The sequence below is a fragment of the Grus americana genome, chromosome 2, assembly GCF_028858705.1.
Source record: "Grus americana isolate bGruAme1 chromosome 2, bGruAme1.mat, whole genome shotgun sequence".
Taxonomy (NCBI): domain Eukaryota; kingdom Metazoa; phylum Chordata; class Aves; order Gruiformes; family Gruidae; genus Grus; species Grus americana.
Window position 1 is genome coordinate 127,105,332 of NC_072853.1, and position 18,025 is coordinate 127,123,356.

Consider the following 18,025-nt stretch of genomic DNA (forward strand, 5'->3'; position numbering starts at 1 on the left):
TCTGGGATGATGGTGAATCTGTCTAGAAGACTGAAAAGATTTGCATCTTTTCATAACTTTAAACAATTTCCCCCTAGTTCTTTCTTTCTAATTGAAGAGGTCTGTGAAGGATTTCAGGAGCCTGGAAGTAATTTTTAATAGGATTAATAGGATTTTGTTGGATAATAACATACGTAGAAGACGACGACTAGTGCCCTCATCCCTAACATTAGTGCCCTCATCCCTAATATGATACCCGTTCAAAGAATTAGGCGGAATATGTCATTTTTATCTAAATTTTGTGAAGGGCACCTGGATGCCTTTTCTCCTACTGTGTACTGGATAAGTGCTGAATCATTTGGAAAGAACTTGTTTTTGCTAATTGGGTGTATTCATTACAGGGATCAAACCCGTGTTTTGGTTAATGGCAAGATATGTTGCTTTATCTTCAGCTTTGTAATTTCTGCTAAAAAGCATGCGACAGAAAAGATGAAATAATAATGACTGAAACTAAAAGGAACGCTTTTATGTGTACAGCTCCATGCAGTCAAGAATTTTCTGAGTCTGGTAAAGGAGGAAATTTTCATCTACATCTAATCTGCTGTCTGATCAATTTGGTAGTATTAGTTTTCTGTGGTTCAACTGGAGTCAGTGGTGAGTCTTCTTTAAGAAGACTCATGAACAGCATCAGTAGCAAGGTACATTGTTAAAACAATCTCTGCCAGTAGGGTTTTTTAGTGTTAGTTTTAGTATTTACAAAACAGACTCATAAGGAGTTGTTCTGAAAAAGATGGAGCTTGCAAAAAGATTTGTGATTTTTCTGTATCTGAATTGAAAGGATAATGTGAAATACCTCAGTGAAATTACAGAGCCTTTCGTCACTGAGTGTGGATAGTTGTCTGCTTAGTTTAACTTAATTGTATTGATGTGCTTTTGAGGCAGTCTGCTAGAACCCCTGCGGAGTGCATCCAAAGTTAACACATTTGGTGACTGGCAACAAGTACCGTTTTTACAGCATATGCTTAGAAATATGATATGTCTGAATACTGCAAGGAAAATGTCTTCTTTTTTTCGGTAGAGATCTTCCCCTCTCTCTAAGCAAGGAGGTCATTAAGTGTGAAAGCAGCACAAGCAGTTAAAAAGGAGATGTTGTATTTTTATGTGAAAGCGAAGAGGCCACGTGAAACTTTGCCAAGGTGTCAGAGGCAGATGAGGCAGGAAGCCTGACACGTCTTCTGCAGGGCCTGTTGAACGCTCGGAGCCTCACTTACCCGGTGGGGTTTTGGGCATGCTGGGGTGGGGGTTATCTCCACTTGGATAGAAGCCAGATCACCTGAAGATAGAGAGAAGCTTCCCGCTACCTGGCGGAGAACAGTAATGGGCCCTTCTTTCTTTAAGACATGGTCCTCTTGGACAAATGTCTACTGAGATTGTCAAGCTAGGCAGGCAGCAGGACCCGTGAGAGCGTATGATGGGAGGTGCTCAGGGCACTCATTATAGCTTGTCCTGTTATCAACAGCTAGATCAGATAAGGAAAACTTATGCAAACTGTTTCTTTAAGCATGCTAGGATTTTTATTTTTTTTTTCTGGGAGTCATAAACCCTGCCAAAGTCAGCTTTCATTCTTCTTTTAAAAGTACGTAGGATGAGTTAAATATGCTTCAAAGCAGCCTGTGCTGTGTTTCTAGCATAGAAATACTTCGCTTCAAAAGCTGTGGATCTTGTCACAAGTCCAGGCTGACTTTTAGTCTTCTTCAGACTTGCCTCTGTACCTGCTCTGTGGTTAAAACAGGCTGTCCTGTAAGATACTCCTTTCCCTTTCCACAACCAGCACCAGAGACCCATAAACTTTGTGCTGTGGACCACTGTAGTACTGGGACAGGTGAGTAATAAAGAATCAGAGATGTAATGTGTCCTCAGTTGAACTCTGGCTAGCTTCAACGGGTGTTTTGCATGAGAAAAGTAAGAAGGATTTGGCTCGTGCTGTAATAAATCCCACTCAAGCCTATTGAAACCCTGCGTAGCATCCAGTGATACAATACCTGCTGGTTCTGTCCCTTCATTCCTGCATGCAAAACCTTTCTTAAGTTACCTCTCGTGGGTGACCCTCACCTAAAGCCAGACGGGTAAATGTGAAGTAATCTGGCGCTGATGCATGTTTTAATAGCTGATTATCAGAGAGAGCTGTACAAAATTAATGAGTTTCTATATATTTTACTAAGTAATGAAATGACCTTAGAGTTACTCCTCTTCCTTTCAAGGTATACATGTGCAGATACTCCGCTGTGGGAAATCAGACATTGCAAATGTCAACTCTGATGAGCTGATTCATAAAAATGAGATCTCATGCCTTTTCTCAAAAAGGATGGTTAACCTAATGAATTTCTGCACTTCAGGAATGTCTCTTTTTAAGTTTACCTGTTCCATTTCTGAAATAGGCTCATTTTGTACGTCTCCCATAAAATACCAGGTGAATATACTCTCAATTAAGGGAAGAGGCGCTTCTACTATTCACTTAAACTCTACTATTCACTTAAACTTTAACAGACTCACAGCCGTTCCTAGAAGACTGTTATTGACCTCTCTGTCCCCCAAAACACGGTATTTTCATTGTAGGGCAGAAAATTCATGTCTTCAACCATTGCATTGGTCACATGCTTTAAGGTCAAGCTTTGAATTCGTCCTTGAGAAAGATGAACAAGGCCTCTCCTTGTTTTTCCCTTCATCTGTAAATGTCTAACCATACTGACTGATGGCTAATGAAGTGTACCGAAAGTGCTAGAGGTTGAGATGCTTTCCTCGTGACTCAGCATGATTTTCTCTGCTTGTCAACAAATAGCAATAATAATTGTCAGATTTTATTAGACTTGGCTTTTTGTTTTCTATTTCATGCTGTGTGTTATGCTAATTTAGAAAATGAAATAAGATAAAGTCTGATTCTGCTCTTGCATATATTAGTGACAAAAAATTCCCATTTACTTCAGAGTTACCAGAATCCAGTTCCCAGTTACAATGCTGATGCCTGCAAATAGTTCTCCTCGGCTGTAAAGGACTGAACAAAAGTCACAAAGAAATGAAAAGTTAATTAATCTTTTTGCAAGTTTCAGAATTCATTGATTGTTCTGAGTCATGCCAGAACTTTTTCAGAGTAGTCTTAAAGCTTTTTTGGTTTTTGCATTTCGTGATGTACGTTGGTAACCTGTTGGCAAACGTGCCATTTACAGTGGCTCGGTTGAAGCAGATGTTTAATGAAATGGCTCGATGCTTTCATTCTTCTACAACCACTGCTGACCCACTGTTTTGGGATTGAGCAGAAAATAGCTGCTTTTAAAAAAACCTTCCAGGCCAGGAAACTCTTTGGGCATACTACAATGCAAGTCCCTCTTCTTATAGCAGAAAATACCAAGTGTCCAATAAAAAAACCCCAAAACAGTACAAATACTGGTCATAAAATACTGCTTGCAGTGAAAATAAACCTATAAAGTGTGCCAAATCAGCCTGCAGTTTAGGTGCTGAATTGACTAGATCAGTTGTTTGTATTGATATTTCCAAAGCATTTGAAATGTTTGATCAGAACAGCTAGTTAAGATAGTAAATAAATAAAGGCCTCCACCCCAGTGTGTTGAGAAAATAATGGAAATTTATTTGTTATGTAAAATGAACCACATAGTTTTGGTGTTAATTGAAATGAAACTAAAATAATAACTTCAGAAAGTACTTTTTACCAAATGGATCTTTAATACAGATTTCTTTACTCTTTTCAGTGAAAGAACAGAAAATGAAGGTCTAATAAGGTAAGATTTTTTTTATTCCACTTCAGTAAGATATTCAGGTTAATTGGAGGTAATTTTTAACAAATCTGCTCAGCATTTCAGAGTAGATCCTAGACGTCATGTGGGTCAATATGTCAAAGCACAAAAAGGAAAAGGGACAGTACTGCAGAATGAGTGTAACAACATTTGACTATTTTTTTTATTGTCGCTAAACCACTATTTGCTCTTTCAGTCAAAATAAGATACCTGCGTAGATTTGGAAAATTCTTTTTGCCTATAAGGAATTTACAGGTAATTATTTTTCAGCAAACTCTATAGTTTTCACTACACAGTCAGTTAAAATCTTCACTTACAAGGAGAACTTTTTTGCAGTTTGAAAATGAAATATTAGAGTATGTGCTGATAAAGTAAGTAGCTTTGTAGCAAATTTTTGGGTTTTTGAGCTGTGGTGGTGGGAGTTTGAGTTACATAGTTAAATAAATGTGTCTGTAGAGGAGGAATGAACTCCTCTGGGAGTGAATATTTCCTCTTCCATATAACATGATACAGGCTGCATTCTGGAAATGGATTTGCTAAGCATCTGCTAGATAAGCAAAAGGCAGAAGAAGGTCTTTCAATACATTACTAACCAAAAGGGGTGTTAAAAAAGGGGGGGGTTTATGTCTTTATTTCTTTCATTGCTAGTGAGGATGCTGACGTTCGTGTCAGCCGTGTTATCTAGAAAATGAAGCAGCTATGTCAAATAACATAACCAGGTGTCCGATAGCAAGTTGTTCTGACTGGCAGCTGCAGTATGAACCTGTTCAGAGCATTACAGAAATATGTAATTACTTTCCAGTCACAGGTAATAGTTTCAATTTTAATAACGATTCACAGGATACCGAGGAAGGGAAGTGGTGTTGGTTACTGTTTTCCTTTCCTCCCATATTTGCCTGTTTTGGTTTTTATTGGTGGTTAAAGTAAAAGCTTGCAGAGTTGTTAAGCTGGATTTTGTGCACCTATTTCAAGTCAAACGCCTTCCAAATGGAAGTGTGATTAAAATGAATGTTTTTTTAAACCCGCTGACATCTTAAACCGGTAAAAGTTGATACTTCTATATAAACGGTGTTCCTGATTTGCACAGGGGCATCCTTGGAATAGGGAGGAGGGAGGCTAAAAAACCCCAACAGTTAAGCTATGCAAAATGTAAACTGTTTGAAACCACAAGTGAGTAGAAATGTGAAATATTAATGGAAAAACCAGAACTGTTGTGAAAAAGTAATGAGGTGTCATATCACATTTTTTTTTTGTTGTGGAAAATTTTAAAGTGATGTTGTAAATAGCAGACAATCTAGCTTTGCATATTCTTGCTTTCTATTAGTACATGGAGAGTATGTTCATGTATTTGCAGTTACAAAGGTGTGTGCACATATAATACATCTCCGAGACAGCAAGATGTTGCTGTTCTGCACCAAATCAGTGTGAAGGACTGAAAGCCCTTCTGGAATAGGGCTGAGGAAGCTAAGGAACTTTATAATGTGTTGAGAATTACATGGGTAGTACAGGGATTTAGTAAATGCCAGAAGAAATTCTAGTTCTGAGCAGTCTTTGTACACTGATCTCATCAGCGTCTGTGATCCAGGGAGGACACAAGTCCTCCTTCTGTCTCCTTACCAGGATTCAGCCGTACAAGAACTGTGCAAACGTTGCAAAAGCGAATTAAGCTCGCTCTGTTTGTAGTTGATCACTTAACACAAGAGAGCCTTATGTGGAGCCTCTGAATGCTACAGTAATATAAATGTCTAAGTAATATAGCGTGACAGCAGTAGTGGAAATTTACTCATTTTGTTTCCCAGAGTCACAACTGGAAGTATTTTAGGGTACATATTGCTCACTCCTGGACTTCTGCCTTGGCAGTGCCTCCAGAGGTACTGGGTCGTTCTGTTAGCAGGATTTTCATGTGATTTTGACATACGAGTAATAGAAAACCACCTGCCATCAGCCATCTATTTCTTTGTGAGTTAACTATAGTACTTAGCAACTACTGATCTGGTTTGAGCTGGAATTTATCAATTAGCTTAAGAATGAAACTCTCCAGATTGCAGTGCTATTTATCCCAACTTTCGAGGTCTTACAAAGGGGTGACTGCTGTGAAAGCTGGAAAAGCTTGTTAAAGAAGATGCTCAGTGCCTTCCCCTTGCACTTGCATTGACTTTTCTCTTGTAGTCTCTATAGTCAAAAGCTATCTATGATACCACCGCAGCTGCTGCGCGTTGGATTCAGGAATCCTTGTTTTGATTTGCCAAGCAGGCAAACTATTTATCTCGGGTAAGAGAATTTTGAGGTGTGATGTGGTTATTATCTAAAAATATCCATGTAGGGAGATAGGATAGGGCTCCAACAGACAAAAACACAGCAAGATAAGCAAGAGGAGTTCATGTTGGATATACGATACTGTAGGTGTAATTAACCATTGGGAAGGCTTCGAAAGGAATGTGGTAGATCACTTGGAGTAATTAAATCAAGATTAGATCTCCTTCTGAAGTGTCTTCTAGTAGAGTTACAAGTTCTTGTGCTTTGTAAAGAAATTGCTGCGTGAGGTATTATAGCCTGTGCCAGGCAGGAAATCAGACCAGATTATCATAAAAGTTCCTTCAGGCCTTTTAAATCCACATCTCCACCAACAAAGGCTCTTATGTGGTACAGGCAGCCACAGGATTTCCAAAATCAGAGCTGGAGCAGGTCACTCTTGTTTCAGTGGTGAAAGGTTGAAAAGTCTTTGAGCAGATCCTTGACAAAATGCGGTGGTAGGTGCAACGCCACTGAGTTTGCAGGTTTTGCATGCTGCAGTTGTACGTACTAGTACTGAGCCAATTTCTGCTCGTGTCTGACCAGTCCATAGACACATCTTTCCGCATAATCCTCTAATATTTCGCCTTAGTAGCTTGCATTTTCTGTTGAGATCACCGAAAGGTAATAATTTATCTATCATGTTTATTGAATCCCTTCTGTGATATAACTGAAATCCTGAATTAATTCAGAATTTTCTTCAGTTATTCTGTGAGTATAATACCATCAGCTTTAACATGGGATCTTCTACAGCCAGTCTTAATATCCATATGACTAGAAAGGGCAGGGTAAAGTTTTAGCAGATTATGTAAAATTCCTAGTAGAAAATAATCTGCTTTCCCCAAAACTGAAAAAGTAATAACTTGTATGTTTGTTCTGGGACCTGCACGGGATACTGAGAGAGAGTGGAGGATGCTTGTCTTTCAGTTCTCATCAGCTGCAGGGAAGTGCATCCCTGTTTTACTGGATAAGAGGCAGCAGATTCTTTTCACAGAAAATACATAAAATGGTTGATAAAAAAAGTAATTTTGTGCTAGAGGAAGCACGAAACACTGTGTTGAACAAAAATAGCCGTGACTCCTTTTTGTTACTTTGATAAACTCATGAATTTTAACATCCAAAATTAATCTGGAGTTACCATGCAAAACCTTGCAAATGAAAGAATCCATCTGAGATCAGAATGATGTCATCCTACGGCACTTATGTAGCATAGCATCTGTTGCAGGAATGTAGAATTTAACTCCGCAGCAATATGACAGGAGCAATAGCTAAGAGTAGTGTGGGCCATATGCGGGCATAAAAAATTATTCAGAGAGTTTTCATGCAATTCTGGCTCTGTTGAAAGACCTGTGAGAAAGCTATTCTGTAAAAATTTAAGAAATCAGAGCTCTCTAGGGTAATTTGAGGGTGACCCCAGGCACATTCGAGGATTGCGTGTCCTGGTGTGCATGATACCTGACTTGCTGGTAGGTGGTGGGCGCTCAGAACCTGACTTGTCATTCCTGTACTCTGACCATCCCTATCGCTCTCCCTCCCTGGCCTAACCTACACGTGTGTTTTACATGTGGCCGTGGGTCAGTTAGAGCCATGGCATCCCGTGTCAGTTGTGATGGCAGGTGGGGCAGCCTGAGGCAGCACACGGGTGCCTGGCATAATGCAGTTGGGTTATGAATGCACGGAGGTGACGGGTACAAAGACACGCACAAACTCTTCCTGATACTTTAGGTGTCACTGTTTGGTAGAGGTTGACTTTGACACCTGCAGTCTAAACCAGATTTGGGAAAATTATTAGACTGAAACAAAAGGAGAGCAAAAATAGAGAAGAGAAATACCCTTTTGTTTGATAACCTAAAATAAGGTGGCTGAGATAAAGAAGTCTGTGTCCCTGCACATGGAGGCTACCTGGACATCCAAGAGAAAGAGAAAGGTGAGGGAGGGCAATAGATTGGAAAAGGATAAGAAAAGGTTAATTACCCTTGCTGGTAGGTAAGGGATTCGTGGCTGTGGTAAAGTAGAAAGGAGGGACGACTTTGGTTAGTCAGGAGGAGTCAAACATATTTGGCTGGTTGCTGTGCAATAACAGTTGTGATTTTTTAGTATGAAGTTTCTTATGTATCATCTCTCTTGAAAATATACTACATGCCTATGGTTTTCACAAATTCCTGATAGCCATAATACTGACTGTGGAGAGTATTTAAAAACAAACTTCAGGATGTCTTTTTTTCACATGTTTTTGCTACCACTGAGTCACTCTTAATGGATACTTCAGTTCTGAAAAGGAGTGTAGGAGGCTGTGCCACAGAAGAAAATTGCTGTCTCCATTAGTAAATGTATTTGACCCATCAAATTGCTGCTGTTTTCTTCTGTGCGAAAGCTTGTGGCTAAATCATTTAACGTAAAGGAAAACAGTCTTTTTACACCACAGAAGAAACACCTCTACTGGACAGCGGTACGCAGGGCTGCAAAATTGATTTTGGTTATCGCTGAGAGCTTCCGTGGTGTTTCTTTCTGCTCAGGCAACGCTGTAAAAGCACTCCAGATGATGAGAAGGAGGAGTTATGTTGAGGTCTGGGGAGTTCCTTTGGCTCGTTTCCAATGTACTGCTAGTCCCAAATTTGTTATTTGTATTGAAGAACTGCATTTGCTTTAAAAGCTCAGTTTTACTGCATGTAAAAGCTATTGAATCTTGTTTCCTGCACTTTGTTTACTTAATAGCGCCTATGCAAGAATCTACGATTTTGCCTGGGTAGGTTGCTCTTCTCTTCCAAGAAATAACTATATCTTTTTTTTTTAAATTATTTTTAAATTCCCATGCTGGGTTGGAGCACCATTCGGTGTAAAGAGGTACCCTGGTGCTTATACTGTGCTCACAATGTCTGCTCACATCAGAGTTAAGCGTGCTGTGCTCACTGTTACATAACTTTGCAAAAAGTGTCGATTCAGGGAAATTCTACTGCCATGAGAAAATGGGAGCATCCGGAATGTTCTCTCCCACTTAATGGAAATGTGGCTTTTGGTGACTAGTACATTTGAAAAATAGCAGATTGTGTGTATGTGCTCATTGATGGAGTCCAACTTGAACATCACGATGATGTTCAGGGCAGCAGGTCCTGCTGTTTGCTGCAGCCCTGGGAGGTCGGATGTTGCTCCGGTAGCAGCAGGCTGGTACAGCATATGTCTGGCTGCTACCAGAAGGGATTTGCATCCGAACAGCATTTTGTTTTGAATAACCATAGAAGACTGCTTCTGAAAAATTGCCAGGTTGGCCAAACGGATAAATTCCCATCAGCGGGCGAGACGGCTGTTCGTTTGGCTACATCTGCTTCATATGGCTGTGTGGGTCGTCCCGCTGAACGGAGTGGGCTCCTAAAACCTGCCTGTGGAGAAGAGGGGCAGATAGGACAACGTGCACCACATCAGAAATTCTGTTTGTTTTTTGGCATTACGGAAACAGTCTTGCCTTCTGAACATGGTGAAAGGGTAGGTTGCTAGTCTAATTCTTCTACCTTTGTCATTTCCCCCAGTAGCCCCTCTATTTCAGCCCTGAGGGCTTTTGTTTACTACAGAATATTTCAGATTACTGTACCCTACTACTTACACTATCCAAAGCCTTTCCTCCCCCAAAATATGCATTGCTGTGAAAGTGTATGAGAACATGGCATGTGCTCTGAAATATCCATGCGAATGTACAGCTAGTTACAGGCACATGGGTAACAAGGTAAATTGAAAGTTGAGAAAGGCAATGTTCACTGAAGATCATTAGCCCTAGTCTCTCTAAGCAACATGTACCCATTCTCTGCCATTTTGCCCACTTTAATGGTCTGAGACCCCATAGAAAGCCTGTCTAGAACCTGCTACGGGTCTAAGTGATGTTAGCTAGATTTGCTTCTAGGTCATTCTCATTTAGCAACATCCTCAGAGCGAGTTTTGGTTCTGTTGTTTCAATTTCCTCATCTGTGGCTTTAATCCAGCGCTCTTTCTTTAATCACATCCTATTTGATTCCCACAGCTCTCCCCCTCTTCAAGTTTAGGGTCTTAGTTTTTTGCGGGAGACTCTGGGAATGATTTAATTTTGTCAATTGAGGTAAACAGACAGTAAAAACATACGCCACAGCACAAAATGTTCTCTAATCACTTATTTGACAAGTGCAGTTTAATTATTTAGCATAGCTTGTAAAAGTAATGAAGTCCTAGTAACATGAGACTTAACACTCTCCTATTAATTTCTCCCTGAGAGGTGGCAAAAGACTGCTATATTTTTGTGTGCAAACCGAGAGCGTGCAAACTCATGAGATTCGACTGAAAATACGTAAAAGGGGCTGGAACCTTTCAGTGCTTCTTAATAGTTTCGCTAATAGGTAGTAAATCCAAGAGCATCCCACAGTTAGACAAGATTCTGCCTGTGTTGGCACACCAGAAGGTGCTGTCTGATGCTTTGCCAAAACAAAACAGAGTTTTCTTGGCCCAGCTGTATTTTTATTAAATGTGTAACTTAGTAAGAGGAAAAGCCGTAAGTCACAGCCTTGCTGAAGAGGTATCATTCAAAATAATTTTCTGTAGCATGATAGATTTCATGTTGCTGCAAAATAAATATTTAATCAGCGCTAATATTTTTGGTTCCCTCAGGCAGCGGGAGATGTAGAAGTTCTAACTTTTTACTCAAGTAAGTGCAAATGCAATCTAGCAGGAAGTTCAAAGTAAAATGCATGTATATCCTAGAGGTTTTTTTAAAATGGATTTTAGGTGCATCCAGCCAGGATTGATGGCTAATTTTGTTCCTGACAGAGAACAGTTTATCTGTAAGTTAAAAAGCCCCCCTCCAAAAACAAAAAAAAAAAAAAAGGAAAAGAACCCAAAGAGAGAAATGTAAACCAAACTGCAAGCCAGCATGCCTGTTTGATTGATTTGAGTTGTATGGTGAACTAGATCAGTTAAAATTACCTTGGGGGGAAAATGGGAAAATAAAAAAAGAAGAAATACAGTCTCAAATGCTTTGCTTTCCAGTTGCAAAGCTACCTCAGCTGTGCCAGCCCAAGTCAGTGACCGAAGGGGATGGTCTAATGACTCTGGGGAGTCGCACTTACTTTCTAATTCCTTGATCTTACGTGATATGCTAGGCTCTTTATTCAGAGGCTTCCCTTGTATAGTCCAAAAGGATATTGTGTGCAGGGAATAGTTCTTATCTGAGCAGCTCTGTGAAGAGCAGTGGCAGGAGTTTGGCCCTTGGAGGGCATGAGCTCTCTGCAGGCTCTGGGTACCGCTGGAGTCGGAGTGCATTTGGGGGGTCAGAGATGGCTCCCTACGAAAGCCGCACCTCCCGTGGTCCTCATCAGACAGGAGGATGGGAGATGAGTACTTAAATTTCTTGCTCCTCCTGTGTTTTCAGTTGGGATGATTTTGTTTGGAGAGAGAGCAAGGACTAAATGGAGCCTGCTGTATTTTTCCTTCAAATGTGAACTGCTGACTGAGACTCCTTCTGCTGTTTTCCCTTTCTGCTCAAGAGTAAGTAAGGACTCTTCCCTGGTACCATGACAGGCAGACTTGTAGTTGTAATGAATCCGTCTTGAGACAGTCATCATGCTTACATTTAAGAAAACTTTCGGGACACATCTGCTCGTTAATGCTCTCGGTCTTTTGATCTCTTAGAAACTCGTTCCCATCCTTCTAGCCATCAGCATGTTTCATTGTCCTTTCACAAATTAATTTAAAAAACAATCATCCCTTCTTTGATTTAATAATCACAGAAAAAAAAGCAGAGGTAAAGGTAAAATAATAAAATTTCAGCGAGGGAAATTGTACATTCTGAACTTAGACTTGAAATGCGTGTGTGCCTCACAGAAAGGCAGCAGGTTTCCATAAAGGTCGCCCAGAAACCAAGGAAAATGTTCTCTGCCATGTCTTGACTGTCACCACAGAAAAGAAGTACTGAATTTTTGCTGACTGAGGATGTCAGGCTAAAACGTGTCTTAGTCCTTTAGTTATAGTAGATGTGTAGTACTGAGAGAGAATCCTTTTGAGCAGTTCTGGCAAGTTTTGACATTTCTGACTTCCTTTACATTAAGATGCTAACCACACACACTGTTAGTCTCACCCCTGATTGGGGCTGGTTCAGAGAGCCTTACTTGTCACAGTTACAGAGTGGGTTTGTAAAACATACAGACATACAGGGTAATAAAAAATTCAGTATAGAGTCACTTTAAAATACAACGAGAGTCCTAACCCATCAAGATTTCCAGATAAGTAGGCACAATGAAGATGTTTGCTAGCTCTGAATTTCTTGGGGTATAGGAAGTTGTGTTTTTCTGGCCAAAGTTCCATTTCTGAAAATCAACTGATTGGAAATTACTGGGATTTATGGGAAGAGCTCCAGCTTGGCTGGCAGCAAAAGGTAAGTGAAAATGGCAGGGAGTGCTCACTTCTCTCGGCAACCTGTCCTCAGTGGGAAAATGACAGGCTGACCCTGGTGGGTTCCCATTCTGCGTGGGTGGATTCCATGTTCTGTGTTTCCAAAAGTTCTCTAAAGATAAAGCTTTCACATATAGGAAGAGACAGAAGTTAAACACGAAGACTGCTGTAAAATGTATTAGCACTCATAATTCTGTTTAAATTTTATTATTCCCTGCTTCCCTGAAATAAAATTAAAACAGAACCTGCAGTGACTTCTTGTTCTTATGAGATCCTAAAGACTGGTTCTGATTGGCATAGTATCACACTCACTGTATCAAAACCTTTTAGATCCTCTTAACTTTTCCTGCCTTCCTTAGAATGTCAGTACAGTTTGCTCCAACTAATTCTTAAATTAAGTGAAATCGCACAAATAGGAGTTATTTGAAGCTGCAGCGTGATTTTACACTCATGCTTATGCAATGAGCTAGAGCTGCCCAGCTGACCAGAAAACAGCCCTTAACTGCTATCCGCAATTCCAGCCTGTTCTTCACTCCCGTGGCTTTTTAAACTTCCCTCTAGTCTTTATGCATCATTTTATGTGGTTTAACTGAAATTCTGAGAAGAGAAAGGAAAATGAACCATGGACATGAAGAAATGTGTGAGGACAGATGAAGAGAGAGGTTTTGTGTAGGAGAAGAGCATGAGGAAAGCAGTGCTGTAAGGATGGTTTCAGCAAAATGCTTGGAATGGTAAAGTGGCGTATAGGAAAAATTAGCTTAACTGAGAAAGAATGCATGTCAGGAGAGATGCAATTTATTGGACTGGAAAAGTCCTCCTCAAGGACAGCAAGTGGTATAATTTTCCAAAGAAAGTGTCTCTGTTCTTTGGGAATTGAAAAGTTGTTTGAATAAACACTAGAAAATACCACTGTAAAAATCTGCACTGCTAGAGATGAGCGCTCTCTGAGCAAAAAGCCTCTTCTGCCTCCGTATTCTGACTTCCTTGAGACAGCTCCATGAGTCCGGTTCAGACTTGGGATAAAACCATCAGGTATGTTTTCTCTCCTCTGTCTCTTTTTCCCCTAGATGTTATTGTGCTGCAGCTTGGCTCTGTCCGCATAGGCTGGAGCAGACTGTGTTGTAACTTGCTTCAGCCGCTGCTGAATTTAACAGCTTTTGGCTTTGTAAGCAATGCCTTAGGAGAACTCTTGCTCATCTGTTCCCCGAGCCAAAGGAAAACTCCTCCGGTAGCTTTCCCAGTGTTTTCTCTGGCTGGAACACATAGTTACCAATTGCTAGGTGAAGATACACTATCTTTAATCATCTTTTATTTTCGTATTTTCAGTTTGTCCATTTGTCTTCTAGTCAAAGACATCCACTTTGACTGGAATGGTGAAAGAGTCCTTTCACAACGGAATTTTTCTTGTCTTTTCCCTGTACTTCGTGTAATGAAATTCTTCCACTGGTGGGAAAAATGCTTTTCCTTGATGTAAATGTGTGGCAAGTAGTTGAATACTGAACCAGTCAGGCCCATTTTCCTGCTAAGCGTACTTCTTGGAATATTTTTCATAACAAAAGGATTTATCTTTGGAATCTTGTTCAGAAATTTCTTTACATGGGTTCCTTAGCCCTTCACGATTGGCTCTTAGGAAATCTGATCCTATTGGCATTTAATCCGTTGCTAGAAATATGTCTGCTGGGACCTTCTTAAATAGGATTGCAATAAACATTGGGATTATATTTTGCAAGTACAAATCACTAGCAGATATTTGCATATTTATTTGTTGAATTTCAACTTCCACTTCAGGTTAGATGAGACATAAACAATTATACAGCACCTCTGGCAAAGAAGTAGTCTAAAAACCAAGTCAAAGCAACTGGGAATTCAGAGGAAGATTTCTAAAGTTTTAGAAGGAACTGTGAAAGGCTTTCACTTTGTTTTAGCTCCATAAATTTTATATCACGTATGGAATTAATGATGTAGGCTTTTACAATAACACATACTCTTTTTTGTTTTACTCTAGTATACTCTTTCTAAAAAATATTCATGGCAGCACTGGTCAGAGGCAGAGACTGTGCCTTCATCTGCATTGTTAAGGAAAAAATAACCCTAATTTAAAGCCAGCTAAAAGATTCCTTTTATTTACTGGGATCCATGGAGCAATCTCTGCGTTGTACATTGTAACAGAAAGTAAAACAGATAAATGTGGTCTGCCAGAGAGGTGTCAGTTGGTTTTCTGCAACCAGTTGAGGTGAGGCTGGTGCAGAAGCGTGAGAATCCCTGTACTGCCTGAGACTGTTGGAGTCTCAGGGACGTTTTCTGGCAAGAAACGCCTAGCAGTTTCAGACCTCATGGTGGTTTTATGATGATTCAGGGGAAAAAAAAAAAAAACAACCCTTCAAACTCATTTTCACTGATGTCCTAACTCAGTTTTAGGCAGAGGTCTGCCGAGGTCAGTAGGCCAGGTACAACAGCGTGCTTCGGCGACCCAGCAGAGGAAGTGTCTGTTTGGATGTATTCTTGGCCTGCTTTGATTTAGGAAAATCGCTGTGGAAATTACGAGAGAAAATGAATGTAATTAATTATAATTAGTATAGTGTTTATAGTGGATACATGTTCCAAAATCTTTAACAACAGTGAAGGATATTTCATAGCTTTCAGGAACTGTAGATTTACAGAGGCAATTAGATCATCAACCTCGAATATCTTTTGAATTTGGCATATACTGTCCATTTGCGTCTTTGAAAATCCTCCCAGTTATTGACAATTAAATTTGATGCCTGGCTGCTTGTTTACATGAAAGCAGTTGGCATACTCTTTCTGTTTCTGTCTCGGTGTGCCGTATTTACTTTGCAGCCTTGCTGGGTTTTAAGTTCTGGAGTTAAACCAAAGCATTAAGGGCACAAGACTTTCCTGCAGTTCATTGCTTGTCCTTTCTTGCACGGGTGGATGTGCAGGAAAACCTTGCACTGAAAGTGAAACTGATAAACCCTCAGTTCTCAAAACAAAGTGCTATTTTTATTATGTAATAAAAATGTTCAGATGGCATTCTGCTTTGTTCTTGCACATCCACATGTCCTTATTGTTTGTCCTATGAAATCTGTGTTGTTTCAAGGGAAAAAAACAATAAAGTGCAGTTTAGATTGTATGATCCAACTCCTTGATGTTGTTGATGGGAATAATCAAGGGTTGGATTCTATACTTTGATTTGTGAAAAGATATCTTTGTTAAATCCTTGAACTATATTTTCCTTTTAGCCACATGGTTCTGCAACCATTTCCAATTTTGCAGAAAACTCCAATAATTATGTTCTGTATCTGAGGTTCATGTAAACTTTTTTTTTGTGTGTATTTCACAAGCATGAGGAGTTATTTCATAGTACCTAGCCTCTTACCAGAAAATTAAGATTACTCAGACTGGGCTTATTGATCTCTGACATGAAATTCCTCCCACTACTTTCATTTTCTTCTATTTAGGTAGGCATCCATTTTTCTTTAAGTTGTAGTAAAGCTTCAGGTACAAGAATTCCTGCCCTACATTGTATTTGCTCTTCCTTTCACTGGGGTTTGTGGGACCTATTTGCAGTTATCAGTGGATTAAACTTCTTGTAGTTGAAGGATATGAAGGAGGTTTTCTGCCTTTGATCACAACTGAAACCTCTCATCTAAGTAAGCTTAAATTAAACTGGGCAGATGACTGCCTTTCAGATGTAGCCAAAACGTTAAAAAATGAGTGGTCAGAGAAGGCCAGCATTAATGAAAATTTAGAGTCTGGATGGGTTTTGTCCGTGCTATTTATTTTTCCTTGAAGGCAGAGACAAGGAAGGTTGTGCAGTGATGCAGCACTGGATGGATAGCAGAAGAGACACTGAGACTGGATGCAGGAACAGAAGGAGATTTACTGTCTTTGGTGTTACCTGATAGAATCTATTTTTACATAGAAATGTCACCTGACAGAAGTCAGGGGAGACCATATCCAAGTAGTTTAGATGCAGCTGGAGGCAGGGAGGTAAAGACATGAGGGAAGAGCAGAAGCAGCTGAGGTGATCTGAATGCACAGCTGTATATAAAAATAGTAGTTGGAAGGGAGAGGTCTTTGAGGAAGCTGACCACAGATGCATGTGGCTATAAACACAGCGTAGAGGCTGGCACTAGTTGTTGGTGGAGAAATCAAGTGAAAGACTGACTTGTTATGATGGAGAACTCATGAGAAAAAGGGAGAAACAGATGACAGGAAAATAGAAGAGTAGCAGCAGAAAGAAGGAGGTAACTAGAGACTTGAGGCTGAGGAGGAACAAGGAGGCAATTATGGAAATGGAGAGAGAAAACAGAAGATAGTTGGGCAGCAGCAAGGGAAGAAGGAAAAAAAACCCCATGAAGATCTGGGATTCCTAGCGATATGAGGAAGACGCAGATGTGTGTATCTGAAGACTCCTTTTCTTTAGGTGAAAGGACACATCTGTCAGCAGTGCCTAGCTAGGGGAAAGAATGGTGGTTTGTATTCCAGGAGCAAAGAAACACCCTATGGACACAAAGCCGAAAACGATCTTGAAGAAGAAACTTGAGACACCGATCTCAGGGTCGCTGTTGGAACAAAACAAAGTAGAATTATTTTGGTCTCTGAGAAGGAAGGTGAGAGAATGACAAGCTAATGAAGATCTACAAGTAGTCCTGAAGAACTCAGGGTCATGCAGGCATTATGAGGTCTTCATGCAATAGCCATGTCTGTTCTAGTAAATTAAATGGTGCTGGGAAGCATTCCCAGCCCTGTGAGACCAATTGTTTCTACTGTTAACTATCCCTGTTGTAGTTTGGGTTTATATTTATGGGAACTCACCTGAACTATTCCCAGGTAAAGTTTGAAAGTTATCTTGGGATTATTCCTAGTAGGCACTTTAGAAGCAGCCACCCTGTTTTGGAGGATGAGAGAGTTTAATAGCGTAGCACTTTTCTGTGCCAGTTGGCCTCAACGGGTCTTGGGCATGTTTATGTTGGTTGTAGAAATACAGCTGTAAATGTCTCGGTAGATGCAATCCCTATGAAACTTAGGACATTGACTGTCTTGGGTGCAAGCTGTGACAGGCAGTGAATATGGTTTCTTCTTAAAAAAAAGGTTACTGAACTGAGATGTTGATGTGTTCTCTCATATTTTATTATGAAGTAGCATGAGGACATTATAGGAGAGTTGGTTATACAAAATAAGCTTGGATGAAGCATGCATTTAATTGTTTACATTCAAATTTAATACAAACATAAGCAAACGTAGGTCCATAAATAACACTTTTTCTCACAGAAGAACAGGCTGCAAAATTAAGAAGACAAGGTAGTGAGGTTGGTAGGTAGTGAAGTTGGCCGGACTAAAAAGCCTAGACATTTAAAAGTGGAGAAAATATTTTAAAAAGTATTTGAAACTTGTATCAAAACAAGGCAAATCTCCAGACCTAAACGGGTAAGTAATGTGGCCCCTGGAAAGATAAATATGGATCTAGAATGGAATAGGGGTAATGTGAAGGTGATGGAGGCATCGAAATTTTATGGTCATTGAAGAAAAATGCACAA

General features: G+C 40.0%; 1 protein-coding gene across 11 annotated transcripts in view; it reads left to right on the plus strand.

Moving 5' to 3' along the window:
* Nucleotides 1-18,025, plus strand: part of THRB (thyroid hormone receptor beta) — a 176,505-nt gene that overhangs the window by 41,758 nt on the left and 116,722 nt on the right. For 9 of the 11 annotated variants that reach the window (XM_054816303.1, XM_054816297.1, XM_054816299.1 and 6 more), the window contains one exon: nucleotides 3,744-3,773. The exons of 1 other annotated variant lie outside the window; for it this stretch is intronic. The gene's annotated coding sequence lies outside the window, so the exon portion shown is untranslated. Of the gene's footprint in view, nucleotides 1-3,743; nucleotides 3,774-4,020; nucleotides 4,044-18,025 lie in introns of those variants that run through there. One more of the 11 variants, XM_054816305.1, reaches the window with a different exon arrangement.